Below are 7,253 nucleotides of genomic sequence, written 5' to 3'. Positions count from 1 at the left end.
TCTGACGAGGCTTCCCCATGACAAGACCTGCCGTAAGGCAGAAAACGAAGTTTTGTGGGTCTTCTTCGCCACTGTAGAGTCTTGTACCGTAGAAATCAAGGGAGAGGATGTTGTTTTGGTGGCCGGTTTCCTCTTTGTACAACACAGAGGCACACATGTATTAATAGGTTTTTTTTATTTACATAAACAAGAAGCTACTTATCTTAGGAGAGTCCATGTTTTGTGGTACATGCTCTTCAAATAATAGTCCACGTTAGCCTTACAGTTAGTAAAGCACAAGTGCCACTGTGCGATGAATGACAGATGCCAGAATAGAATGCGAGTTGGTGCGCCAGTGACTGAGCTAGTCTGAGTGAGATAGTGACTGTGACCGAGGAACTGGGAGTCTGAGTGAGGCTGAGCCCTCGGGTCAGCGGCGGCAGTCTAAATACTTGCGGTCGAGAGGGCGCTGGCAGCGTACTGCATGCGAGTCTGTCTTCGGCCTCTCTCCTGATAGGGACGCTTGATCCAAAACCTACTATCGATCTTCTTGCAACAACTTTGCCGACCGGTGTGCTGGTGCGCAGCTTACGCCACCAAAGTTTTATCAGTCAATTTCGTTCAAGAGGCATCAGATGGATCTTGCTCTCATAATTTTAGATAGGGGGTCTATGAAGTGCCAGAACACATAGTACAAATATGTTAGGCTGTTGTTTTTTGTACACCCTTTTATTGTGCCTCAGTTTGCTTAAATGGAAAATATACAGGGTGATTCACGAAGACATGCAAATATTTTAACATATTATTCTACAGGTAAAACTAGAGAAAAAAGTTCATATAAACATAAGTCCGCAAATTTTTAGCTACGGAGTTATGGCTAATAAAATATTTTGCCAGAAATTTAGCAACTTCGCTAATATGAAGCCTTCACAAAACTGTACGAGGTCACGCGGAGTGGCCTCGCGGAGTGGAGCGCCATGTCACGAATTGCGCGGCCCCTCCAAATGGTTCAAATGTCTCTGAGCACTATGGGACTTAACTTCTGAGGTCATCAGTCCCCTAGAACTTAGAACTACTTAAACCTAACTAACCTAAGGACAGCACACACATCCATGCCCGAAGCAGGATTCGAACCTGCGACCGCAGTGGGTCGCGCGGTGGCCCCTCCCGCCGGAGCTTCGAGTCCTCCCTCTGGCATGGGTGTGTGTGTGTGTGTGTGTGTGTGTGTGTGTGTGTGTGTGTGTGTGTGTGTGTTGTTCTTAGCATAAGTTAGTTCAACTGGTGTGTAAGTCTAGGGATCGATGACCTCAGCAGTTTGATGGCTTAGAAATTCACACACATTTGAACATTTGTATGAGGTTAAAGTAAAGCACGATTTCCATTTATTTTGTTGTTATTGGTCTGGTGAATGTAATAAAACATGTCCCAGACGTGTATCTGCAGAAGTTTTGCAGAACATCCAGAGAAGCAAAGACAATTTCGTAAAATTCTTAATTTATTAACTACTTGGCCCAATTTGGTATTTGAATTCCAGACAATTGCACCAAGTTTTCAACAGAAGTTGTAGGGAACTTAATTTTGGAAAAATGGTGGTAATAACGCTAATTCAAAGTGCATGAATGTGTCAGATAATCTGCTTTTATTAATACCATAGCACGCGTGAATTCATATTAAACCGGAAAAACAAAGCTCAGCTGTAAGGAAGCTGTGCAGTGTACATAAAATTTCACAATACATTCGCAATAAAAGTTCAAAAATGTCTGCACCGAGTTCAGTGCATTTATTTGCACGTGTATGAACCGATTTCGTTGCTCGTTTCATTTTGACAGGGTTGATCTTAATTTCGCCTATTGCATTTATAATGCGAGCAAGTAGTGCCTCACGTGTATTGACTTTGTCCTCACAAATTATGTCTTTCATCCATCCCCACACACAAAAATCCATAGGTGTTAAAACGAGCGATTTGGGTGTCCACAGACGTGTAGCACCACAACTAATCCATTTCTGGTGAGCATGTTCACTTAAATGTGTAGTAACGGCGTTGGTGAACTGTGGAGGCGCGCCGTCATGTTGAAAATATATTTGCAATCTCGTAGCAAGTGGAACATCTTTCTTATTGAAGGAATTGTAAGTACGTCTCTCCAGTTAGACGTCCTGGGAAAATGAATGGGCCAATGAAGCGTGTGTTGATTATACTACACCACACATTTATGCAAAATTGCTGCGTGAAATTGCGTTGCATTGATGCATGTGGGTTTGCTTCAGACCATACGTGCTCGTTATGTAAATTGTTTATACCATCTCGAGGAAACTGTGCCTCATCACCAAATACAATGTATTTGTGTAACCGCCGAGTAGTATTTAACCAGTCGCACAACTCTAAGCGAAGGGCAGGATCTCCCGGATGTAAATGATGCACTTTTTGTTTATGGTAAGGATACAGATTATTCTACTTCACTGTACGCCATTCCTCAGATTGTGAAATGCCTAATCGTTGAGAGTTACGTCGTCCACTGGTACCCGGGCTACACTGAACAGTATCCATAATATCCTCATCATCGTCGTCACGTATCGAGCGCTCGTATTTATTATGAACACTAGGTAGAGAACCTGTCTCCTATAACATTCGAAATACTCCACTAATGGTTCGTGCATTCGAAATCCTCCGAGCTGGATAACGTACGCAATATTCGTTAACTGCAGCCGTAGCATTACCATCACATTTGCCATAAATAAACACCATATCGGCGTATTCCTCTGTCGTAAATTTGAAAGCCGTCCCTATTTCATAAATAATGTACAAACTACAACAGTTGCTATGTGGTTTCACTTAAATACACTGTTGTTATTACGTTCTTTCACTGAGCAATACAGAAAACTAACTCGTTTCAACAACTTTGGTAAATATTTTTGGAACACTGATCAATAAAGTATTATATTTTAACTAAAGTTCAGTCTTGATCACAACACTTATGTCTCAATAACGTAGGTGACCGGTTTCGGTTATATTTATATAACCATCTTCAGACCCATGGCTTCCTTGGAGGATGGTAGGCGGAGCTCAGCTGCTACGAAGTTGACTTCGTAGCAGCTGAGGAGAGCTTATTGAGACATAAGTGTTGTGATCAAGGCTGAACTTTAGTTAAAATATATAACTCGTTTCAAGGTTAGGAAATGACTGAATCAACTCACTAACGGTTGCCAATAACAACATAAACGTTTCTACATTCTTAATGGATAGTAAAGAAATTTACTTGTATAATAATCTTTGCTTCTCTGGACGTTCTGGAAAACCACTGCAGATACACCTCTGGAACATGTTTTATTAGTTTCGCCAGACCAATAACAACAAAACGAGACGAGGTACTGGCAGAAGTAAAGCTGTGAGTACCGGGCGTGAGTCGTGCTTCGGTAGCTCAGTTGGTAGAGCACTTGCCCGCGAAAGGCAAAGGTCCCGAGTTCGAGTCTCGGTCGGGCGCACAGTTTTAATCTTCCAGGAAGTTTTAACAACAAAATAAATGGAAATCGTGCTTTACTTTAACGTCGCACAGTTTTGCGATAGCTTCATATTAGCGAAGTTGCTAAATTTCAGGCAAAATCTTTTATTAGCCTTAGCTGCGTAACTAACTATTTGCGGACCTATGTTTATATGAACTTTTTTCTTTAGTTTTACTTGTATAATAACATATCAAAATATTTGTATATCTTCGTAATCACCCTGTATATGGGAACTGAATATACCACCTAATGTCGTTGCCTTCCCTGTCTCTGTCCATCTTCTCCTCTCCCTTTCTGTGTCCGCATCCTCTTCCTTCCCCCTCTCTCAGTCCACCATCTCCTCCTCGTGCCTCTGTCCTCCTTCTCTCTCCGTCTCCTCCCCCCACCTCGCCCAGACCCCTCTCAATCCATCAGCTCCTCCCCCATTTCTCTGTTCATTTTTTCCTACAACCTCTCTCCATCTTGTCCTGCTCCATCTCTGTCCATCTCCCCGTTTTCTACACCTATTTCCTCCCACCCCTCTGTCCATCCTCTCTTCACCCTTCTCTCTGACCTTGAGCCTTGTTTATTGTCATTGCAAATTCAGATGCTGTAGTCGTACTCTAATCAAAAACCAGTCTGCCGTATATACTACTCTACTGTTTCCTAAAAAGGTTCACTATTGTGTATTTTATAAACAGCACTGGAGACAAAATTAGCGCACTAGGAAAGAAGACGTCGATTTTGCTCTGATAACAGCCTATTCCACCTGATAATAGTTTCGTTGTAGCGTAGTGGCATGGCTACCATTGCTCTATCTCTGTTTATCCTTTAACAGGAAATGCTCGCAGCCAGAAGGTTCAGTATGGTGCAAACGCATGAAACAAGCAGGCAACCATGCGATGGAGAGGCAGTCGTGCATCCTACAACCAACTAAACGAGTTTGAAAAGGATAGAATTGTGACCTTCCGCCGGCCGGTGTGGCCGTGCGGTCTAGGAGCTTCAGTCTGGAACCGCGTGACCGCTCCGGTCGCAGGTTCGAATCCTGCCTCGGGCATGGATGTGTGTGATGTCCTTAGGTTAGTTAGGTTTAAGTAGTTCTAAGTTCTAGGGGACTGATGACCACAGATGTTAAGTCCCATAGTGCTCAGAGCCAATTGTGACCTTCCGAGTGACAGGATGGTTCTTTCGGAGAACTGCGACACCATCTGGACGTGCTGTGTCACTTGTGCAACGATGCTGGTATCAGTGGTCACGTGAACATTCTCACACCCGTACACGATGTTCTGGACGTCCACGCAGCACAGACGCCCGCCAGGATCGTTGTATTGTAAGGGCAGCAGTGGGAGATCGTACAGATACCACAGCAACGAACTGTTGAGAAACCGGTTATTAGCAGCGGGATTACGGGCGTGCCAGTCATTCCACACCATCGACGTCCACGGCTCGTCTGATGTCGTCAGAGGGTCACTTGGAATGTCTTTCTCGTAGAGTGCATTCGTCCAAGGCTGACTGATCCCATCCCAAGCTTTATGGTTTTGGGTGCAATAAGCTACAACTCTCGTTCACGTTTGGTGTTTCTGTCGCTCGGGATTAGCCGAGCGGTCTCAGGCGCTGCAGTCACGGACTGTGCGGCTCGTCCCGGCGGAGGTTCGAGTCCTCCCTCGGGCATGGGTGTGTGTGTTTGTCCTTAGAATAATTTAGGTTAAGTAGTGTGTAAGCTTAGGGACTGATGACCTTAGCAGTTAAATCACATAAGATTTCACACACATTAGAACGTTTTTTGGTGTTTCTGGAGGGGACGCTAACCAGCGCTCGGTATGTGCAGAATGTTGCTGGACCAGTTCTTGTACCGCTCTTGCAACAGAAAGGTGATGTGTTGTTCGCAAGCACTGCCTGTGAAACTCAACGTGCTCTGCAAGACGAGCAGCAAATTCCCTGGCCAAAACGATCTCCAAACTTGTCTGCAATCGTTCACGTGTGGGTTATGATGGGATGAGAAGTGACTCGTGCGGCGTATCAAGCAACTCTTACAGAACTACATGAACGTATGGAGCAGATGTTGCATAACGTATCACAGGACAGTATTCGCCATCTGTATGATCGACTGGATGCTAAAGTTAGCGTCTGCTTTGCCGCCCGTGGAGGCTACACCACCTACTAATACGGGTGTTGACAGCATAGGTCGATACCTGGTACATCAGAAACGCTGCTCTTACCTCCTCTGACAATACCTCCCTCCCCCCCCCCCCCCCCACTTCTTGTCCACCTCTTCCTTCCTTCCCCTCTATCTCCTCCGTACTCCCTTTATCTTGTTCTCACCACACCCATCTCTCTCTCTCTCTGTCCATTGCTTCTTCCCTTTCTCTGTTTATTTCCTCCTACCTGTCCCGCCACTCATTTCCTCCTCCACTCTCTCCCAGTCCATGTTCTCTGCCTCCCCTCTCTCTGCCTCTTTCCTTTCCTTCCCCTGTCCATATCCCCCTCCTCTGCCCATCTTTTCCTCCCCCTTCTGTGTCCACATTTTCACTCCCACGTGATAGGCGGTTGCTGGTTAATAACCCCACAGTATTTCTTTCCAGATAGTAATATGTGTACCAAGTTGGGTTGAAAGCAATCCAGAAGTTTAGGAGGAGCTTATAGCCCGCTTATTTCCCAGAATACGCACATGTGATATGTTTTACATGTATTTAAGATATTTCATACATATTTGTAGACATATTTCGCCTGTATCTCCAGCGAATTTCGTCCTACAGTTTCGTTTTCACGCAACTCAATCTCTACGACGTCATGTCTCCTGAATAATGTGACGTACAATGATATAATTTTGCAGGTACATTCAGTAATATATTTGGATATCGTCTGCGAAATGTGATGCATATAGAGTTATTAACAAAGACGTAATAAGCTGAAACGTCATCCTTCTGAATCTGCTTAGTATATTCATCTCTTGGTCTCCTTCCACGATTTTGACCCTCCACACTTCCATCCAATTCTAAATTGGTGATCCCTTGATGCCTCAGAACGTGGCCTACCAAACGATCCCTTCTTCTAGTCAAGTTGTGCCACAAATTCCTCGTCTCCCCGCTTCTGTATAGTGCCTCCTCATTAATTATGTGATCTACCCATCTAATCTTCAACATTCTTCTGTAGCACCACATTTCGAAAGCATCTTTTCTCTTCTTGTCCAAACTATCGTCCATGTTTCACTTCCATACGAATACTTTCAGAAAGGAACTCCTGACTCTTAAATCTACACTAGATGTTAACAAATTTCTCTTATTCACAAACGCTTTTCTTGCCACTGTCAGTCCTCTAATTCGACCATTATTGGTTATTTTGGTTCCCAAATAGCAAAATTCATCTACTACTTTAATTTCCTAACCTAATTCCTTCAACCTCACCTGATTTAATTGGATTACGTCCCATTACACTCGTTTGGCTTTTGTTGATTTTTATCTTATATCCTCCTTTCACGACACTGTCCATTCCGTTCAACTGCTCTTCCAGGTCCTTTGCTGTTTCAGACAGAATTATAATGTCGTCGGCAAACCTCAACGTTTTTGTCTCTTCTCCATGGATTTTAATTCGTACTCCAAATTTTTCTTTGGTTTCCTTTACTGCTTGCTTAACATACAGATTGAATTACATCGGGGATAAGCTACAACCCGGTCTCACTCCCTTTTCAATCACTGCTTCCCTTTCGTGCCCATCGACTCTTATAACTGACATCTGATTTCTGTACAAATGGTGAATAGCCTCTCGCTCCCTGTATTTTACCCCTGCCACCCTCAGAA

General features: G+C 44.0%; 1 non-coding gene across 1 annotated transcript; it reads left to right on the top strand.

Moving 5' to 3' along the window:
• Positions 1–3,384: 3,384 nt before the first annotated feature.
• On the top strand, positions 3,385–3,459 carry Trnas-cga. The gene has a single exon. It is a non-coding gene; the product is annotated as a tRNA-Ser (tRNA).
• Positions 3,460–7,253: the final 3,794 nt, after the last annotated feature.

Source organism: Schistocerca americana, chromosome 3, assembly GCF_021461395.2.
Source record: "Schistocerca americana isolate TAMUIC-IGC-003095 chromosome 3, iqSchAmer2.1, whole genome shotgun sequence".
NCBI lineage: Eukaryota > Metazoa > Arthropoda > Insecta > Orthoptera > Acrididae > Schistocerca > Schistocerca americana.
The sequence above is the reverse complement of the archived record's forward strand: the minus strand, read 5'-3'. Positions and strand labels throughout refer to the sequence as shown.